The sequence below is a fragment of the Rattus norvegicus genome, chromosome 7, assembly GCF_036323735.1.
Source record: "Rattus norvegicus strain BN/NHsdMcwi chromosome 7, GRCr8, whole genome shotgun sequence".
Taxonomy (NCBI): Eukaryota; Metazoa; Chordata; class Mammalia; order Rodentia; family Muridae; genus Rattus; species Rattus norvegicus.
Window position 1 is genome coordinate 36461906 of NC_086025.1, and position 21554 is coordinate 36483459.

Sequence of the window (21554 nt, forward strand, 5' to 3'; positions counted from 1 at the left end):
TATGTCAACTTGACACAAGCTAGAGTTATCTGAAGGGAGGGAGCCTCATTTGAGAAAATGCCTCCATAAGATTAGACTGTAAAGCTTTTCTTAATTAGTGTTGATGGAAGAAGGTCCAGCCCCTTTTGGGTCTCAAGACATAATAGTCTATATCCAAGAATGAAAGTCAGTAAGTCCATCTCTATAACAGAATCTAGAGCCTGTCATGCTGTCGTGTTGACTAGACCAAGAACTACTTTATAGGTTGAGAATTTGGAGGAAGTTGATGTTTTGAATTATCCTCCAGGCTAAAAGTTCATATCCTTTTTTTTTCTCTCTCTCTTTCCATACAAATTCAGAGGAGATTCATCAAGTTCAGGGTGGCATGGCATTGACTGCTAAGCCCTTTGCAAATGGCACCATGTGACTTTGTGTTAGGCCTGGTATCCAACTGTTATTTTCTGGGCCCTATAATAAATAAGACTGAGCAAGCTATGAGGAAAAAGCTAGTAAGTAGCACCCCTCCATGTCCTCTGCATCATTAGCTCCTATGTCCAAGTTCCTGCCCTACTTGAATATCTGCTCCAACTTCCTTCAATGATGGCCAGCAAAATGAAAATATTAACTAAATAAACCCTTTCCTCCCCAACTTGCCTCTGATTTAGTGTTTGTCACAACAGTTATAGCCCTAACCAAGACAAAAGCCAGGTGAATTAGACTTCTTTTTAATTGATGGTGCTGGAGGAAGTTTCCTTTTGGTGCTTAGCTAAATCCTACTGCAACAACAATTGGGACACTACTCCAAGAATGACTTTCTTACACACAAATCAAGCAACTCAGGGTCCACATCCTAACACCTCCTCCATGGGGTTCTTCTATTTTGTCCATATCAGTTTCAAAGCGCAAAGTGTGAACACCCTAGAGACACTCTTTACATGTGTCACAAATTGAATACTTTTATTTTTACATAAAATCAAGTCTTTAAATGTTGGGCCTACAACACTCATTGAATAGATAGCTACTTGTGCCTTAACTTGATCTCAGTTTTTAATGACTTCTTCCTGATTTAAAGTATTGATGCTATTTTTATTGTTTAATTTAATGCTCTAAACTTTCTCTACCTGTCATTGACACCGTTCCTCTCATACTCCCCTAGAATTCTTTACCTTAAGATTCAATTTTTGAGGTAGATTCTTTTTATTGAGTTTGGATCAGAGTGTGTTAATTGGGCACATGGTTTTTATACAATTGAAAGGTGGCAGAACTTTTAAGAGATGAGACCTAGAAGAGAAATTAGGTTATTGGACGTGTGAAAAATGTACGAACGCTGGCCTATTTGTGTCTCCGTCAATGTTTCCTGTCAGTTATCAAGTGCTATACATTCCTACCATGATATTCTATCTGGCCTCAGGTCCATAAGCAATGGAGTCTGTAGACAATGGATTGAAAACCCTGAAACTGTTATCTACACTAAATAGTTTTTCCTCATTACTTGGTCATCACCAAGGTCCTGACACACTCTTTCTTTTTTTAAACATATTTCTCTCTCCTTTCTTTCCTCCATCCCTCTTCCTCTTCTTTACCTTCTCCCTTTCTCCTTCCCTCTCTCCCACCCTTCTTTCTTTTCTTCCTTTAATTTTGTAGCTGTCTTAGCTACTGTTCTATTTTTGTGAAGGATACCATGTCCAAGGTTACTTATAAAAGAAAGCATTTAATTGGGCTTATTAAAAGAAGTATTTAATTGGGGACTTGCTTACAGTTTTAGAGGGTGAATTTACAGCCATCAGCATAAGGAGCACGACAGCAGACAAGCAAGTATGGCACTAGAGAAATAGCTGAGAGGTTACATCTGATCCACACTCAGGAGGCAGAGAAGGAGAGACTGGATCCTGTGTGGCCTTTAAAACCACAAAGCCCATTGCCAGTGACACACCTCCTAATCCTTTCCAAACCCTACCACCAACTGTGGACCAAACCTTTAAATATATGAATCTATGAGGACCATTCTCATTTAACCACCACGGTAGTACTGTGTTTTAAACCAGCATCTCACACATATTAGGCAAGCCTTATATGACTGAATTATGCTCCCAGTATTGTTTCTTCTTCCTCTTCTTTCTCTTCTTCCTCTTCTTCCTCTTCCTCTTCCTCCTCCTCTTCTTTCTCTTCTTTCTCTTCTTCCTCTTTTTCCTCTTCCTCCTCCTCTTCTCCTTCCTCCTCCTCCTCCTCCTCCTCCTCTTCCTCCTTTTACATTTTGCAATAAGACAATATTCAATTTACAATGCTGGCTTGAAATTCATTCTGTAGCCCAGATATGCCTAAAACTTGTTTGTGATGCTCCTGCCTCAGCCTCCCAGCTATTTAGGATCATATGCCTGGGAAATGTGGCCTGACTCGACTACAACATATTGAACTGGGAACAGACTTAGGTGGTGAGCAATGAACTATTTTTAGTTTTATTAGGAATCTTAGAAGTCAGTTTGTGCCTTTGTCAAACATCTTGGTGTTATCTTTGTCATATTTGTTCTGAGTACACTTTCCCACAGTGCCCTCAGGGATTTCCCCAAAGCTTTAGCTTTCTGTGATGCTATATCAAATTTCGTTTATATTTTTGGGTGACAAACACATTCACAAATGTAATGATTCCCTTTTCTGAATTTCTTTCAGACTGACTTCCAATACGATTTATTTTTTCCAGAAAAGTTATTATCAATGAAGAATGTAGAAGAATAGATTAATATGGAATTTCATCTTCCTTTCATTTATTCTTTACTTTAAGGAGATCTCCCGTTTATGATATTACTCTCATTATCGAATCAACCTAACAATGGAAGTGTTTTTCTTTATGGCTTAAGTAGGTTGTAATATAACCTAGAACTTACTGTAATTTCTGAGATGTTAATTGAGTTTAAAAAAAAGTCAGAATAATCCATGTTTTGAGAGTGAAGATAACTCTGCCGACAAACACCCACACTTGGACATAAACTGTCTAGATTTTTTTGTAGGCTGCATGTTTACCATATCGAAGCATGAAGAGTAAACAGCTTTGAGCAATGGTTCTCAACCTTCCTATTGTGCAATCTTTTAATACAATCCTGCATTTTGTGGTGATCCCCCAACATTTTTCATTGCTACTTCTAACTGTAATTTCCCTACTGTTATGAACAGTAACTATCTCATCTACAGGATAGCTGGCATAAGAACTGTATGGGGTTGTGACCCACAGGTGGAGAACCACTGCCCTAGAGACACTCATGTATTTAAATTTAATGCTTTTTATTTATTTATTTTTAGTAGAGTTTTGTCTGAAAGACTCAACTCATTTTTTGGACTCCAACTAACTTATTTGTGGAACCCAGGGTAGGTCTTATTTATAGGTGCGATATTATATAAATGGAAAACTGGGTCTCAGAATTTCTCTTAGTTTTATTTTGGCACAGAGATGCTGGTAGTCTGAGAGTGACAGATATTTGGGTCTTTAGGGAATACTAGAAAAAACTGAAAGATATTATTATCACGGAATAGATTTGGTGTCATCTTCAGTTCTCACTACAAAGAAAGATGTGAAGATGGACTTTGCTAACTTTAGGTCTCTTTAGCCTGACACAGCGTATGCTTTCATCTCCAGAGAGGTTTTTTTCCCTACTTATTGCACAAGGTTTGAAGGCTGAATGATTGTCAGATGAAAAGTGTATCTTTACTTTATTGCTTTGTTACAACCAGATAAAAGTCCACCAACATACCTCCATGATAAATCCCTGAAACCAAAATACAGTTTAAATTGTTGCTAAGTAACTTCTTTTTTTATAAATCTGTTTTATGCTTTGACTGGCAGTATATTTCAGCAGTATATGATCGATAGATTAAACAAACAAACAAACCAAAAGACAGCAGACGACTCCCGGGCCTGGGTTCAGTCAGAGAAGATGAACCTAACCTTCAAGAGACTGGAGGCCCCAGGGAGTTTAGAGGTCTGGTGGGGTCGGTGGGGGGGTGGGGACATCCGGTGGGGTGGGGTGGGAGGGGTATGGGATGTGCAACAGTTGGAGTGAATTGGGAAGGGAATAAAATCTGGAGTATAAAAGTAAATAAAAAATTAAAAAAACATTTTGCCTAGAAATTAACCTATGTTAAAATTGTTATCTGTGTGTCAATCTTTGTAAAGTGGTTTGAATCAAAAGACGTCACATATTTCTAAGCACCACATGACTCTTTGGCCTCTGCACAGTGACGGGAAAATAATACGCTTTTGCCTCAGAGACACAGAATCTTTCCCGTGCTCTTAATTCCAAACTATGTGCACTACTGTGCACGCTTGACCCAGCCTTTGACTGGGTGTGTTTTCTTCAGTAGAGAAGATCCTGGAGTAATAATCAAGTTTATGATCTGTTTTCTGTCTACAGAAGATAACCCAGGCTCTATTGGGCAAAATTTGATTGCCACCTTTTATGTCACGCAAAGCAATTCAGAACAGTAAGATGGAAATCCCCAGATTTTTCTAACTGAAGTTAGACCATCGTATGAGCCACTTAGTCCCATGCCAATCTCTAGAGCAAGGTTCGGGACCATTAAGCCAGAGTAAACAAACATGGATGCCTAGCTATATGAGCGACGTAGAGGTCACAGATGTTGCCCTTGTTTGAACTGCCTTGCCCAGTTTGGGTGAAGCAGAAATGAAGCCCTACAAACACTGTAAGAGACAAAGATGGGCAAGGGCAGTTGTTCATATTTTATTTATGTTTTCATTGCCAAAACCTTTCCTGGGCCCAGCACATTAACATTTGATGCAGGGAATGGACTGAATTAATTCTAGCTCATATCTGCCATCAATTATTTTATCCTGAGTCAACTTGGAGTAGCTATTTAAGTTTAGTGAAGGCTGTTTTTATCACGTGTAAAATAGAAATACCAATTCCTACCTTCTCAGTTATTTTGAAGCATTAATAATATAATCAACTCATGTGAATATACCTTTCAAATAAGACTCAAATAGACTCACTGATTTTGTTAAAAAGATATGTATAAATCTCCTAGTTCTGAAATTTGAGTGCTAATTAAAAATGTAAACATGGAGAATGTAATTTTCAAAGAGTATCACCTCTAACAATGTTTCCTTGAAGTTTGCATCATCTTTCGATATAATTATGCTTACACACATGCCTTTTCTATGCCTCATAGGAGCCCCGTAATAGAAAACTAAGATGTCTTCAGTCTTAAAGGTATAGCAATGTAGGAGGCTGAGCAAGTTGTGACCAGTTCTAATGATGTTCTGATAAAGAAGTGGTCATAGTCCTTGACCAAAGTGTCCCCTTGGGTTCCTTTCCATTGAAATCTACAGGCCAGACTTTCTAGGGTGAGAAAGAGACTGATCCTCTCTAGAGTTGTGTATCTGTGACTTGTGTTCATGGCATGTAATACTGGAATTAAATTTTTGCACAATAAGTACCCATCAGCTCTGAGATATATTCCTGGCTTCTTCTGTCATCACTCTTGTCATATTACTGTGAATAAAACACACGACAGAAACATCTGAGACGATTTCAGGTTTATCCCTGTTCATGGTTTCAGAAGATTTTAGTCTCTTCTAGCATAGAAGGTATGGCAACGGTGGTATGGAGCAGAGGCTACTCACATCATGGTGGACCAAGAAGCCTTTCTGTAGCTGGAGGATGTTTCTATAGTCATACTTGACAGTGCTACCCTCTTCTCTATCTGTCTTCCCATTCCTTTGAGGTTAAAACCTTTCATACTTCTGTTGGATCAACATTACTGCCCAAATATCTTGGCACAGAATAAAAAGAGAGGAATTACTCAACTTCTTTCTCATTTAGTCCTGCTGTTTCTAACCTCCAGTGGATCTACAACACGCACACTTCTCTATACTCCTAAGGAAAGCTTCCTTCTAGACGCCATTCTTACTTGTCCAGACTATTCTTCCTGGCAACATGTACTCTTCCAGCAGTGCACTTGGGTGCTGTGTTTCACCCTAACCCACTCCTGACCTGTTAGAACTGAGTTGGATACTCTTCTGTGTATCCTCTTAGCTCACATAAAATCTAACATAATCCATTGTGACAATTTTTCCTAATACATGGAATGTATCAGCTCACTTGCTTTCTTCCTTCTCTAAGTCTCCTTGAAAGCTATGCTCCATTTGCCACAGCGACCTAGAAACCTAGCACTAGCCCTGGTTAGTGGTCTTTATTGAGCAAGGACTGGATGGCTAAATGCATCAGTAGTTTTAAGTGTGAGTTTAAAATGGTAACCTTGTGTTTATATGTTAGGAAAACAAGGGGTCAAGTTTGATAACTTCCTGACACATTGTAGATTATATAGGAACTATAATTATGCTTTATTTTAAAATGATTAAAAATTTTGGGCAACACAAACAATTGCATTCCATGGACACATTCCAACCCCATAAATGTCAAAACAGTAATGATCACACCTCATTGAAAAGCATAGAAGTTGCCTGGCCAAGCATTTTAACAGTCAGGAATGTTGAACATTTTGCTGAACCAGGAATAAGCACTGAAGTGTTGCAAAATGGAATTAAATATAAATGTGTTTAATAAGAGCTTTTTTCCCCTTTCTCAGTTTTTTTAGTAGAGTTAAAAAGTTTTATTGTGAGTATTGACTATTGGAGTTTCTCAATGATTTATGAAACTCTAATAAATATTGATCCTTAGGAAAAATGTTTGATACTTCAGTATGTTTGAAACGGGTCAAATGTTTAAGAAAGTGCAACATTATGTACACTTTAGTAAATGTTAGTGGGGCTGAAGAGCACACAGTTTGCTTGGTGAAATTTGTTCAACTTGATTTTGATTATGTAAAACAACCATAATTCCTCAAGAAATGACAGATTCAATTGTAGCATACGTTGTGAGCCAAAAAGGCTGTGCTCAGACAATTCAATATTAATTGGGAACACCATTCAGAGGTCAAGAATATGATGAACTTATTTAGTGACAAAATCAGATTTTGGTCTTGATTAGAGAAGAAAATTATTAGCGGAAGTCTGGATTATTCTTCCAGCTGTGGTTTGAGTGCATTGGCATTAGAGCTCCATGTTGTCATGCCAATGGTGACATTCAGATGCCTTTCCTTTCCAGTACGTGCTATAAATTAGCGACATCAGCCTTCTTAAGAGGAGAAGGCACAGTACTTCTGTTGATGGGCAAGTTCTCTTCTATGTGAATTGTGTGCAATTACTGTCCTTTTTTTTTTTTTTTTTTTTGGAGCTGGGGACCGAACCCAGGGCCTTGAGGTTCCTAGGCAAGCGCTCTACCACTGAGCTAAATCCCCAACCCCAATTACCGTCCTTGTGATACTCATAGTTTCTAATGTATGAAATAATTGTTTCAGAGAGCGACATAAGACTCTGACATTTCCTTGAATATTGTGCTTTGAAAAGGTCTATCAATTCACAAGATGAGCTCAAGGTTGTTCTTCAAAAGACCGTATTGCAAGATGGTGAAGATTGGATAAAAGTCACCCTGGAATTTATACCAGTTGGTCTTACTCTATTAAGGCATATCAAGGTTGACTTATACAGAATTTTCATAGAGTCAGGAATGCAAAAGTGAGCTCAGCAAGCTTGTTCAGTGGGTAAGGGTGCTTGCTGCTAAGCCTGATGATCGCAGTTCGATTCCAAGGACTCACATAGGAGGAGGAAAGAATGGACTCATGCTGTGACATGCAATCATGCACAAACATGGGTGCATACACATGTATGTACAAGCACGCACACATACACTTATACACCTACCAATCCCCGGCACTCCAAGTAAATATAAGTAAAAAGTTTTTAAAAAACAGAATAGAGAAGGTTTGGGGTATATCACAGTGTTCAGTACATATCTAGCGTTCATGAGAACATGAGTTTCAATCCTCAATACTGCAGGGGTGTGTGTAATTTAATAGTTACAAACTGAAGATTCAAAATAATTACAGCAGGCAATGTTATGAATCAGATAAATACCTGATTTTTTTCAGTTCTATGGTTTATTTTGTGTTCACATAGAATTCATTGTCAATTTAAAAAGCTCAACAACAACATGATTATACGTTACTTATGGCTCACAACCGGTAGCATTTTCCTTAGTGGATTAGCTTTTCACTATTTTTCTAAATAATTTTTTTTTTCTAGTTTCATGGCAGCTGGTATAGGTCAACATTTGCTGATGGGTGAGTTCAGGTAAATTAGACTGGTCTGGGATTGAACTCCACTTTGACACTGCTGGGTGGTTTAGGCAGGATGCCTCTTTCCTTCTTTGTATCTTCATGAGTTAGAGTTAGCCCATCTCATTCCAAAGCTTATTTCGGCAGTAGCTTCTGGTTTATGCCAAAGCGTTCAAGCATTATGCCAATGTCTCTTTTGATTCCTAGAGCTGACGTGCATGATGCTGTAGAATAGATCAGATAGGCATGGTGTTGGGAATCCCAGAACACAGACATAACTAGAACATGGGATCACAAGACAGGATGCACTTGCTCATGCCAATCTCATAAGACAGTGTTGGGGCAAAGCAAAAACAGAACTGAGAGGCCAAGGGAAGCCAAAGAGTTAGACAAAACAAAATTCTGTTTTGGCCTATGCTCTGAGCCCAAGAACAGAGACTAGGATCAAGCACAGATTTAATTATTTATAAGGAGCTGACAATATTGGCCCTACCCATCATTTGAGCTTTATTTTGCTAACCATAATGCTAAGTGAGCCAAACACGGTCTCATAATTCTCCCAAGGGCTTGATGAAATGCTCAAATGAAAAAAATATTGATGTGGGTTTAGTGAAGTTTGGAAAGGTGTCCGAGATGACAGAGCTGATGAAAGAGGCTGCCACAAACGTCGCACACTCTGTGCTCTCACGTGAAAGAGAGACCCTGGAAGAAGAAAGAGAAAGTGTAGCTATTGGAACCGCTGGCTTACTGACTGTATTGAGAATCCAGTAGGGGTGTGGCAGCTTTCATTGAAAGGCTACTTGACTCACACACACAGTTTTAATCGAAATGAAACATCCTCTCCAAATAATAAATATGCAATAAAGTTTTAAGATACCCATGAAAATATCTCTTTAGGTTATTCATTTGTTTCCTACTCCTTACAAATTACTTTTTAGGGATGCACAGTTGACTTCCTTATTTTTTATTTCCTCTTTCTCCCTCTTTTCCTTCCTTCCACCCCTGCTCCTTATTTTCATCTGTCCATCTGCAGATAGTGTTAGACTTCTCATGGTCTGTGCCCATTACCCTCTTAGGCTCCAAGCAAAAGGTGTTGACTGCTTATTGTGATGTTCTTTTTATAGACTGTTAACACAATAGACAGAAATAAGGAAAGTAAGTGCAGCAACCTACATGACTTAGGAAGCATTTTGTAAACGTCGAGTTTCACTATTATGAAGTCAGAACGCCGAGCTCTATTTGGTTCTGGTTTTGTGACACTGCCACTCAGTCCTAAATTTGTTCTTATCTTGGATCCAACTAGTCGGTGATAGCCAAAGGCTCCTGCATAGACAGATGCTTCTCACATCTTCTCAGTACCTTGCAGGAAACTGTTTCTCAGTGATGTCAAGTTTCCTTCCTGGCCTTAGGAGTGACTTCTAAAAGAATCATTTCCAGGGACTGAAAGATACAGCTCAAGTCTCCTGTGGCTGAAAGACCCAGGCTCAAGTCATGGTACCAAAATAGTTCATTAACCTGTGCTTTCCCTTAGTTACGTCATAGTGACTCACTCTCTTTTTCAGACTGTGAAGGTAACTCTCCCCGACCCCTGCTTTTCAGTACTTTCCAAAGTCATTAGGAGGGGTCTAAGGAAATCCTATAGGAGAACAATCACAGGAAATTGACACAGTCGTTAAGAAGTCTGGAACAATTACATTAGAAGAAAGCAGAGCCCTGCCTATTGCCAATTTTGGAACAAGGAACGAATGGCAGGCTTTGGAGAAATACGTATAAAACTTAAAGGGGGTACATATTAAAAAATTCACTAAAATAAAGTAAATTGAGAAGTAGAGATAATAGCAGAAATTATGTTTCTGTGTACAATATTTACATCTTATAAGAAGCGGTGTAAATCAAAGCCTTGACTTTTTTTTTTTTTCTTTTCTTAAGACAAAACTTTCCTTGGACTTGAGATCAGTGATATTCAAGTTTCTTAGCACAGCACTGATTCACTGACCTGGAAGTCAGGGAAGAAAAGGTTTGTTTGCTTCAACATCTGTAAGGAAATACACTGTAAAATATTTAGATGTTTCCAGAGCAGTTTACAATCGCAGATCCTAGAGAAATAAATAAAATGTGTGACTTGGAAAAAATGACCTCATGCAGGGTGTGGCGGGACAGGAAATGATTTTTTTCAATTATTTTAAAGGAAGTACATCAACGGTTAGTTTGACCCCATCACCATGTACCAGGGGCTCATACTGAAAGTCCCTTAAGGAAATACTCAACAATGAAGGAAGGCTTCATGAGGGACCAGATGGCACATGTATTTTCCTTCAGCATAAAGCACACTATATAAAGTGAAGCTTTCTTTCATTAAAGAGTCATGTGGAACAGTAAATAATAAAGCTTGTTTTGTCTTATTTTCAGAGTTACAAGAAACCTTAGGACAATTCAATGATTCTTTTATCATAGTTTAAGAAGATAGGCACAGAGCATGGGCATGACGTCTCCCTATCACATATTCCTAGGATAAACAGGCATATGTACACATAGGAAGGTGTGTGTGTGTGTGTGTGTGTGTGTGTGTGTGTGTGTGTGTGTGTGTTTTCACGATCATCAATTCAGTGCTATCTTAGAATATTTAATAAGTTTACTTTTATGGATTAAGCTTGAAAACTATACAAATAATATCAGCCAAGTGGTTTATCATGTATGAACCTCAAAATTAGAGTAAGACTGCATGCTTCATATTAAGTAAATAGGGACTAACTGTCCTTACACAAAAAAATGAAAATTTTCTGTGAAGCTCCATTTGGGGTGTGGCATAGGCAGATGGTCAACTGGATGAGTTATGGCAATAGTATCTATCATTTGGAACCGATAGGCCTTGGGTAATCAACTGTACTTACCTGATTAGCTGGACTTTATCACCATTGTAGTACAAATGACACAGGTAATTGGAAAAGCTTAACTTGAGGTTAAAGAAAGGAAGTTGTAATGTGTAATGATTGCAAAAAGAAGACAGCAAAGAGCAAAGAAATGAGAAGGGACAATGCAAAATTTGGTCAAGGAGCAAAAGCTCTAGCCGTACTCCACAGTTGGAGGGTGATAATTAAAGCCTAGGTCAATATGTATGGCAGGTAGCCCTGAGGAAGAGACTGAGAATCAAAACCACCACCAGGAATGTCTATATCTCTTGAAACATTAAATCTAGTTGTGAGCTCTGTGAGATGCATTCCTTCAGTGAGATGGGTCAGCATGGCAAAGGACAGTATTTAGTTACTCTGTATGTCTTGAATGGTTGTAGCCAGGGGTCATATTAAGGAGGAGCCTAGTGTTTAAAACTGTGTTACTTTGGGAACCTGGGAATAAGAAACTGACACAGAAAAGCTGTCTTGGATAAAAGGCATTTGTAGGAGATAGTAGGGGACAGGATCCAAATGGCATGCAGGAAACTCAGGGGGCAGTAGGCTCCACTTGTGTAATAGGCTCTCTTTCAGCAGCTAGGAGCTGAACTCATTTCCCAAGGGCAATTGCAGAGTCTAACAGCAGGTGGTCCAGCATATGGAGCCATCTATCAGCTATAATATATGCTGGCTGGGCTAAGAACTTGTAAGCTTGAAGCTCTAGTATTTGGTTTTCAGATCCTTGTTCTTCCAATAGGGTGTTTAATGCTTGGCAGTGTTTGGAGACACAGAGGGGTCTCTACTTGTACAGATCTCAGTGTTTACTTTTCTCATTCGAAATGCTAATGAGAGGTACATCCCAGAACACTAGCCTCTCCAGTGTACATAGGCTTGAGAAGTCTCAGGATTGAGAGAGAACCTGCCTTCTGTAAAGAATATTAAGTATGACCAGCAGTGGTTCCCAGTATACAAAGAAGGGAAGTTTCTAAAGGGAAGACAGCTTGACATCTGACACTTGACTGTTGAGTTAGTTCAGTACCAGACTAAATGAAGGAAAATAAGAATCTTCAACTTCATCTCCATTGAGGAAGAGTCCAATTGTAAAGGCTCTGGAAAGATGCTATTTTAATTCTCCTCATATCTCACTTTTTTCTTTTTGCTATGTTTTCGATAACAGGGACATGATCAACAGACCATACCTTAGAATACATGAGACAGAAGGAGGAGCCAAGATTAAGAAAGAAAAATAAAAATCATAAACATGTCATTGGATGAAATAATAGTAGGGAACTTCTCAAATCTAGTAAAAGAAATGAGACAAGAAACATTTAGAACCCCAAGTAGACGTGAATGGGGAAAACACTCCGAAAAGTTGTAGTCAAAGGTCAAGACTATACAGACATATTTAAAACTTCAATAGAAAAATGCCAAGCCACCACAAGGAAAAAAAAAAGAACACTAGAGATAATCTGATGGCGAGAGGCAAACGATGGAATCCAAGCAATAGAAACCAAGACTACATGGCATCATCGGAGCCCAATTCTCCCACCAAAGCAAACACTGAATATCCAAACACACCAGAAAAGCAAGATCTAGTTTCAAAATCATATTTGATCATGATGCTGGAGGACTTCAAGAAAGACGTGAAGAACTCCCTTAGAGAAACACAGGAAAACATAAATAAACATGTAGAAGCCTACAGAGAGGAATCACAAAAATCCCTGAAAGAATTCCAGGAAAACACAATCAAACAGTTGAAGGAATTAAAAATGGAAATAGAAGCAATCGAGAAAGAACACATGGAAACAATCCTGGATGTAGAAAACCAAAAGAAGAGACAAGGAGCCGTAGATACAAGTTTCACCAACAGAATACAAGAGATAGAAGAGAGAATCTCTGGAGCAGAAGATTCCATAGAAATCATCGACTCAACTGTCAAAGATAATGTAAAGCGGAAAAAGCTACTAGTCCAAAACATACAAGAAATCCAGGACTCAATGAGGAGATCAAACCTAAGGATAATAGGTATAGAAGAGAGTGAAGACTCCCAGCTCAAAGGACCAGTAAATATCTTCAACAAAATCATAGAAGAAAACTTCCCTAACCTAAAGAAAGAGATACCCAGGAGCATACAAGAAGCCTACAGAACTCCAAATAGATTGGACCAGAAAAGAAACTCCTCCCATCACATAATAGTCAAAACACCAAATGACAAAATAAAGAAAGAATGTTGAAAGCAGTAAGGGAAAAAGGTCAAGTAACATATAAAGGCAGACCTATCAGAATCACACCAGACTTTCGCCAGAGACTATGAAAGCCAGAAGATCCTAGACAGATGTCATACAGACCTTAAGAGAACACAACTGCCAGCCCAGGTTACTGTATCCTGCAAAACTCTCAATTAACATAGATGGAGAAACCAAGATATTCCATGACAAAACCAAATTTACACAATATCTTTCTACAAATCCAGCACTACAAAGGATAATAAATGGTAAAGCCCAACATAAGGAGGCAAGCTACACCCTAGAAGAAGCAAGAAACTAAACGTCTTGGCAACAAAACAAAGAGAAGAAAAGCACACAAACATAACCTCATATCCAAATATGAATATAACAGGAAGCAATAATCACTATTCCTTAATATCTCTCAACATCAATGGCCTCAACTCCCCAATAAAAAGACATAGATTAACAAACTGGATACGCAACGAGGACCCTGCATTCTGCTGCCTACAGGAAACACACCTCAGAGACAAAGACAGACACTACCTCAGAGTGAAAGGCTGGAAAACAACTTTCCAAGCAAATGGTCAGAAGAAGCAAGCTGGAGTAGCCATTCTAATATCAAATAAAATCAATTTCCAACTAAAAGTCATCAAAAAAGATAAGGAAGGACACTTCATATTCATCAAAGGAAAAATCCACCAAGATGAACTCTCAATCCTAAATATCTATGCCCCAAATACAAGGGCACCTACATACGTAAAAGAAACCTTACTAAAGCTCAAAACACACATTGCACCTCACACAATAATAGTAGAAGATTTCAACACCCCACTCTCATCAATGGACAGATCATGGAAACAGAAATTAAAAAGAGACATAGACAGACTAAGAGAAGTCATGAACCAAATGGACTTAACAGATATTTATAGAACATTCTATCCTAAAGCAAAAGGATATACCTTCTTCTCAGCTCCTCATGGTACTTTCTCCAAAATTGACCATATAATTGGCCAAAAAACGGGCCTCAACAGGTACAGAAAGGTAGAAATAATCCCATGCGTGCTATCAGACCACCACGGCCTGAAGCTGGTCTTCAATAACAATAAGGGACGAACGCCCACATACACGTGGAAGTTGAACAATGCTCTACTCAATGATAACCTGGTCAAGGAAGAAATAAAGAAAGAAATTAAAGACTTCTTAGAATTTAATGAAAATGAAGGTACAACATACCCAAACTTATGGGACACAATGAAAGCTGTGCTAAGAGGAAAACTCTTAGCTCTGAGTGCCTGCAGAAAGAAACAGGAGAGAGCATATGTCACCAGCTTGACAGCACACCTAAAAGCTCTAGAACAAAAAGACGCAAATATACCCAGGAGGAGTAGAAGGCAGGAAATAATCAAACTCAGAGCTGAAATCAACCCAGTAGAAACAAGAAGGACCATAGAAAGAATCAACAGAACCAAAAGTTGGTTCTTTGAGAAAATCAACAAGATAGATAAATCCTTAGCCAGACTAACGAGAGGACACAGAGAATACGTCCAAATTAACAAAATCAGAAATGAAAAGGGAGACTTAACTACAGATTCTGAGGAAATTCAAAAAATCATCAGATCTTACTATAAAAGCCTATATTCAACAAAACTTGAAAATCTGCAGGAAATGGACAATTTCCTACACAGATACCAGGTACCGAAGTTAAATCAGGAACAGATAAACCAGTTAAACAACCCCATAACTCCTAAGGAAATAGAAGCAGTCATTAAAGGTCTCCCAACCAAAAAGAGCCCAGGTCCAGATGGGTTTAGTGCAGAATTCTATCAGACCTTCATAGAAGACCTCATACCAATACTATCCAAACTATGCCACAAAATTGAAACAGATGGAGCACTACCGAATTCCTTCTATGAAGCCACAATTACTCTTATACCTAAATCACACAAAGACCCAACAAAGAAAGAGAACTTCAGACCAATTTCCCTTATGAATATCGATGCAAAAATACTCAATAAAATTCTGGCAAACCGAATTCAAGAGCACATCAAAACAATCATCCACCATGATCAAGTAGGCTTCATCCCAGGCATGCAGGGATGGTTTAATATACGGAAAACCATCAACGTGATCCATTATATAAACAAACTGAAAGAACAAAACCACATGATGATTTCATTAGATGCTGAGAAAGCATTTGACAAAATTCAACACCCCTTCATGATAAAAGTCCTGGAAAGAATAGGAATTCAAGGCCCATACCTAAACATAGGAAAAGCCATATACAGCAAACCAGTTGCTAACATTAAACTAAATGGAGAGAAACTTGAAGCAATCTCACTAAAATCAGGGACTAGACAAGGTTGCCCACTCTCTCCCTACTTATTCAATATAGTTCTTGAAGTTCTAGCCAGAGCAATCAGACAACAAAAGGAGGTCAAGGGGATACAGATCGGAAAAGAAGAAGTCAAAATATCACTTTTTGCAGATGATATGATAGTATATTTAAGTGATCTCAAAAGTTCCACCAAAGAACTACTAAAGCTGATAGACAACTTCAGCAAAGTGGCTGGGTATAAAATTAACTCAAATAAATCAGTAGCCTTTCTCTACACAAAAGAGACACAAGTCAAGAAAGAAATTAGGGAAACGACACCCTTCATAATAGACCCAAATAATATAAAGTACCTCGGTGTGACTTTAACCAAGCAAGTAAAAGATCTGTACAATAAGAACTTCAAGACTCTGAAGGAAGAAATTGAAGAAGACCTCAGAAGATGGAAATATCTCCCATGATCGTGGATTGGCAGGATTAATATAGTAAAAATGGCCATTTTACCAAAAGCGATCTAAGATTCAATGCAATCCCCATCAAAATACCAATCCATTTCTCCAAAGAGTTAGACAGAACTATTTGCAAATTCATCTGGAACAACAAAAAACCCAGGATAGCTAAAACTATCCTCAACAATAAAAGGACTTCAGGGGGAATCACTATCCCTGAACTCAAGCAGTATTACAGAGCAATAGTGATAAAAACTGCATGGTATTGGTACAGAGACAGACAGATAGACCAATGGAACAGAATTGAAGACCCAGAAATGAACCCACACACCTATGGGCACTTGATTTTTGACAAAGGAGCCAAAACCATCCAATGGAAAAAAGATAGCATTTTCAGCAAATGGTGCTGGTTCAACTGGAGGGCAACATGTAGAAGAATGCAGATCGATCCATGCTTATCACCTTGTACAAAGCTTAAGTCCAAGTGGATCAAGGACCTCCACATCAAACCAGACACACTCAAACTAATAGAAGAAAAACTAGGGCAGCATCTCTAACACATGGGCACTGGAAAAAAATTTCCTGAACAAAACACCAATGGCTTATGCTCTAAGATCAAGAATCGACAAATGGGATCTCATAAAACTGCAAAGCTTCTGTAAGGCAAAGGACACTGTGGTTAGGACAAAACGGCAACCAACAGATTGGGAAAAGATCTTTACCAATCCTACAACAGATAGAGGCCTTATATCCAAAATATACAAAGAACTCAAGAAGTTAAACCGCAAGGAGACAAATAACCCTATTAAAAATGGGGTTCAGAGCTAAACAAAGAATTCACAGCTGAGGAATGCCGAATGGCTGAGAAACACCTAAAGGAATGTTTAACATCTTTAGTCATAAGGGAAATGCAAATCAAAACAACCCTGAGATTTCACCTCACACCAGTGAGAATGGCTAAGATCAAAAACTCAGGGGACAGCAAATGCTGGCAAGGATGTGGAGAAAGAGGAACACTCCTCCGTTCTTGGTGGGATTGCAGACTGGTACAACCATTCTGGAAATCAGTCTGGAGGTTCCTCAGAAAATTGTACATTGAACAGCCTGAGGACCCAGCTATACCTCTCTTGGGCATATACCCAAAAGATGCCCCAACATATAAAAAAGACACGTGCTCCACTATGTTCATAGCAGCCTTATATATAATAGGCAGAAGCTGGAAAGAACCCAGATGCCCTTCAACAGAGGAATGGATACAGAAAATGTGGTACATCTGCACAATGGAATATTACTCAGCTATCAAAAACAATGACTTTATGAAATTCATAGGCAAATGGATGGAACTGGAAAATATCATCCTGAGTGAGGTAACCCAATCACAGAAAAACACGCATGGTATGCACTCATTGACAAGTGGATATTAGCCCAAATGCTCGAATTACCCTAGATGTACAGAACACATGAAACTCAAGAAGGATGACCAAAATGCAAATGCTTCACCCCTTCTTTAAAAGGGGAACAAGAATACCCTTGGCAGGGAATAGGGAGGCAAAGTTTAGAACAGAGGCAGAAGGGAAACCCATTCAGAGCCTGCCCCACATGTGGCCCATACATATACAGCCACCAAACTAGATAAGATGGATGAAGCAAAGAAGTGCAGGCTGACAGGAACCAGATGTAGATCTCTCCTGAGAGACACAGCCAGAATACAGCAAATACAGAGGCGAATGCCAGCAGCAAACCACTGAACTGAGAACAGGACCCCCGTTGAAGGAATCAGAGAAAGAACTGGAAGAGCTTGAAGGGGCTCGAGAACCCATATGAACAACAATGTCAAGCAACCAGAGCTTCCAGGGACTAAGCCACTACCTAAAGACTATACCTAGACTGACCCTGGACTCTGACCTCATAGGTAGCATTGAATATCCTAGTAAGATCATCAGTGTAAGGGAAGCCCTGGGTCCTGCTAAGACTGAACGTGATTGTTGGGGGGAGGGTGGCAATGGGGGGAGGATGGGGAGGGGAACACCCATAAAGAAGGGAAGGGGGAGGGATTAGGGGGATGTTGGCCCGTAAACCGGGAAAGGGAATAACACTCGAAATGTAAATAAGAAATACTCAAGTTAAAAAATAAAATTAAAAAAAAAGATAGAAAAAAAGAAAGAAAAGAAAAAGAAAAAAGAAGTGCCAACTCACTTTCAAAGACAAATCCATCAGAATAATATCAGACCTCTCAGCAGAAACCCCTAAACATAGCAAAGCACAGAATGTTACGTTCCAGATTTTAAAAAAAACTAACTGCCAACAAGGTAACTGTACCCAGAAAAGTTGTACTTCAAAATTAGTGAAAAAATGAAACTATTCTAAGACAATAAAGACATCCACAAACTAATGCAATTCATGGCCAACTGGCCAGAATTGATAAAGATAATTAAAGAAATTCTATATGAGGAGGGGAGGGAGAAAGGGGGGACAAAGAGTCACAGGAAAATGCAGAGAGAAAAAGACAGAGACAGAAACCAAATCATGAAAGTATAAGGGTCAACATTTTCAATAAAGTGTTAGGACCTCAAAAGCACAACAACAACAACAACAATAACAAACAAAAATCAACAAATAAAAATATGTCATTCTTCTGTATATCAATAATGAACTTTATGAGGGAGAAGTTCAGGGAAGGATTCTATTCACAATGCCATCAAAAACAAACAAGTAAACAAATACCCAAGAATCAAATTAACCTAACAGGGGAGGGACCTCTACAATGAATACTCTCAAACACTGAAAAAAGGCATTGAAGACAGAAAAGAAAGACCTATCATGCTCACGGAGAGGCACAATTAATATTAGGAAGATGGCCCATTTCCAAAAGCAACCTACAGATTTAATTCAATACCCATCATATTATAATGGCAGCACAGATGTGACACATCCCAGAGCTCAGGAGATAGAGGCAGGCAGATCTCTCTGAGTTTGACGAGCCTACACAACACAATAATACCCTACCTGCCACCAAAAATTCAGTGGCCCTCTCTAGAGAAACTGGAAAGGGTTTCTGTTGTTCAAGGAAAGGGTAAAGGAGGGAGGCAAGTGGAGAAGAGGAACAGAAGATAAGGAGGAATATTGCATATCGTCTCTCATTCAAATGATATGGGTTCAAGTATGTATTGAAGAAGACATACACATGACATGAAAGAGAAAGAGGACTATTGGAAGGGTGGAGATTAGTAGGAGTCAGAACAAGGATGTGTGATGGAGGGTTGAATGTGAGTAAAGTACAGTGGTACTCAATCATGAAAAGTCATTATTTTGCAAGCTTAATAAAAAAGTACACTGGGAGTTGGGGATTTAGCTCAGTGGTAGAGCGCTTGCCTAGCAAGCACAAAACCCTGGGTTCGGTCCCCAGCTCCGAAAAAAAGGAAAAGGAAAAAAAATACACTGGAGCTAGGGAAAAAAATTAAAAAGACTTTGAGATTCTTTACCAAAGATAATCACTGCACTAGACCTCCCAATAGCTAAAATTAAATGGGTATTTATTTTTGTGAATCTAAGATATATGTTTGTATTAATCGTCCACTTCCAACAATAGATTTGAAGCATCTTACAATAATAATTAAAAAATGTACTATGGCATAACTAAAGTAGATATTAAGAAGGAAAGCCACTGGCTTGAAGAAGCTGCTTGAAATCAGAGTATTTTTGTTAGAGACGACTACTGGAGTGGTACACACAATTTAATTACAGTAGCTCCTGATCATAACAATTCTTTTTGAAATAAAAAGAAAAAAGGAAGTGTATCAATTTATATTACACGCATCTTCCTTGTCTCTCTAGTCAGAGGTGAAATTTATCAAGTGGAGACTATCATCAATAGTTGATTTTAAAAAAATGACTATTTCTGCTCCAATTTTAGGGCATAATGGTTAAAATTTACACTGGGCCAAAACATTTCTATTGGGAACTAAAGCAATCAAAATGGCTGCAGTACAGGTGAAGAAAATACTGTTTCAAAAAAGTAAATAAGACTTCAAATGGTATTTCTGCAGAAACCTCATTAGAAACTATTGCTCAGTGCCCAATTCAAGAGTCTTAAGATGATTGATAAGAACATTATTTATACAGAATCGTCCCTGATATACATTTATTGACCAACATGGATTCTGGTCAAACCTGGACTGCGGAAAAAACTTAAGATTGAATTCTTTCTATGTCCCTAAGATAATTATTCTTCACTATTAGAATAAGTGAATCTGCTTCCAATAAGTACAAGGCATGCATTTTATAAAGTTATGTACCTTGTTATGAATATTAAAGACTGTTGTATTTTTATGCAAATTACAAGGTGACTTTCATAGATGGGCTAGAGGCCGGCCATGTGGAATAAGAGGAGCTTCTTGGAACCTCATGAATTTCAAATAACCGCTCATTTGAAACACCAGAGGTCCTGGGCACCAAGCAATAGTTTCTAATGAGGTTTCTGCAGAAATACCATTTGAAGTCTTATTTACTTTTCTGAAAAAGTATTTTCTTCACCTGTCCATGAAATCTGAGTCTCCAAGAATAAACTGTGGGCATGAATGTTTAAAACCCAATGATCCTAGGAGTCTGTGATACAGTCTTCCATGAGAGCTCTGGCGTCAAAGGGTCATTGCTGCGTTGCCTAAGAGGACACGAGGGAAGGAGTTATGCCGTGGATAGTTTGTCTGAAATATTTTTGTTTGGAGAAGTATCACATTTATATAGTTCTAAAATTGAATTAGTTGCAAAATGTTCCATAAGAAAATTTCCAGGGAAAGGGTTTTCTATAGGAAGTCGTCGTCATCGTCGTCATCATCATCATCCTTCCATAAGTGAAAACATGTCACACTGTTTCGGGTGACTGCATGTCCTGGTTAGTTTTTAGTCAACTTGACAAAATCTAGGATCATCTCGGATGAGGAGACCTCAGCTGGGAACATACATTCATCATATTGACCTATAGGCAGTCCTGTGGGGGAATTTTCACGTTTGATAACTACTGTGGAAGAACCCAGGCCACTGTGGGCAGTGCCACCACCAGGCAGGTCGTCCTGAGTTGTATAAAAACAGAATGACCTAGCCATGAGGAGCAAGCCAAGAAGCAGCAGCCCTCAATTGTCTCCGCTTCAGGTCCCTGCCTTGAGTTTCTGCTCTGACCTCTTAGACTAGTAGAGTCTAAGATGAAAATGTTAAAGACTAGGGACCACTTCTCCTCCCTCACATTCATCCACACACATGACCAACAACATAGTTAAAGCCATCCAAATATTACAGTCACATCAAATTTGTCCTTCTGTGTCAAGTAAGTTGACAGGTGTGCCTTTGCCTGAAATTCTGGTGTTTAAGTATTGCTCTTGTAGCATACTTTTTTAATGTTATAAAACTGCTTTGCACCAAAGTGTTAATTGAAAAACAGTCATAAAAGAACATCTAACAGTGAGGAAGGATTGTAAATAAGGAAAAGGCATAATCAGAC

At 38.7% G+C, this 21554-nt stretch overlaps 1 long non-coding RNA gene across 1 annotated transcript in view; it reads right to left on the bottom strand.

The window, feature by feature from the left end:
- Window positions 1-8651: 8651 nt before the first annotated feature.
- Csl1 (citrate synthase like 1) overlaps window positions 8652-21554 on the bottom strand; it is a 120380-nt gene continuing 107477 nt past the window's right edge. Inside the window, exon 6 of the long non-coding RNA XR_005486895.2 lies at window positions 8652-8865. This is a non-coding gene — a long non-coding RNA (citrate synthase like 1). The remainder of the gene's footprint in view (window positions 8866-21554) is intronic.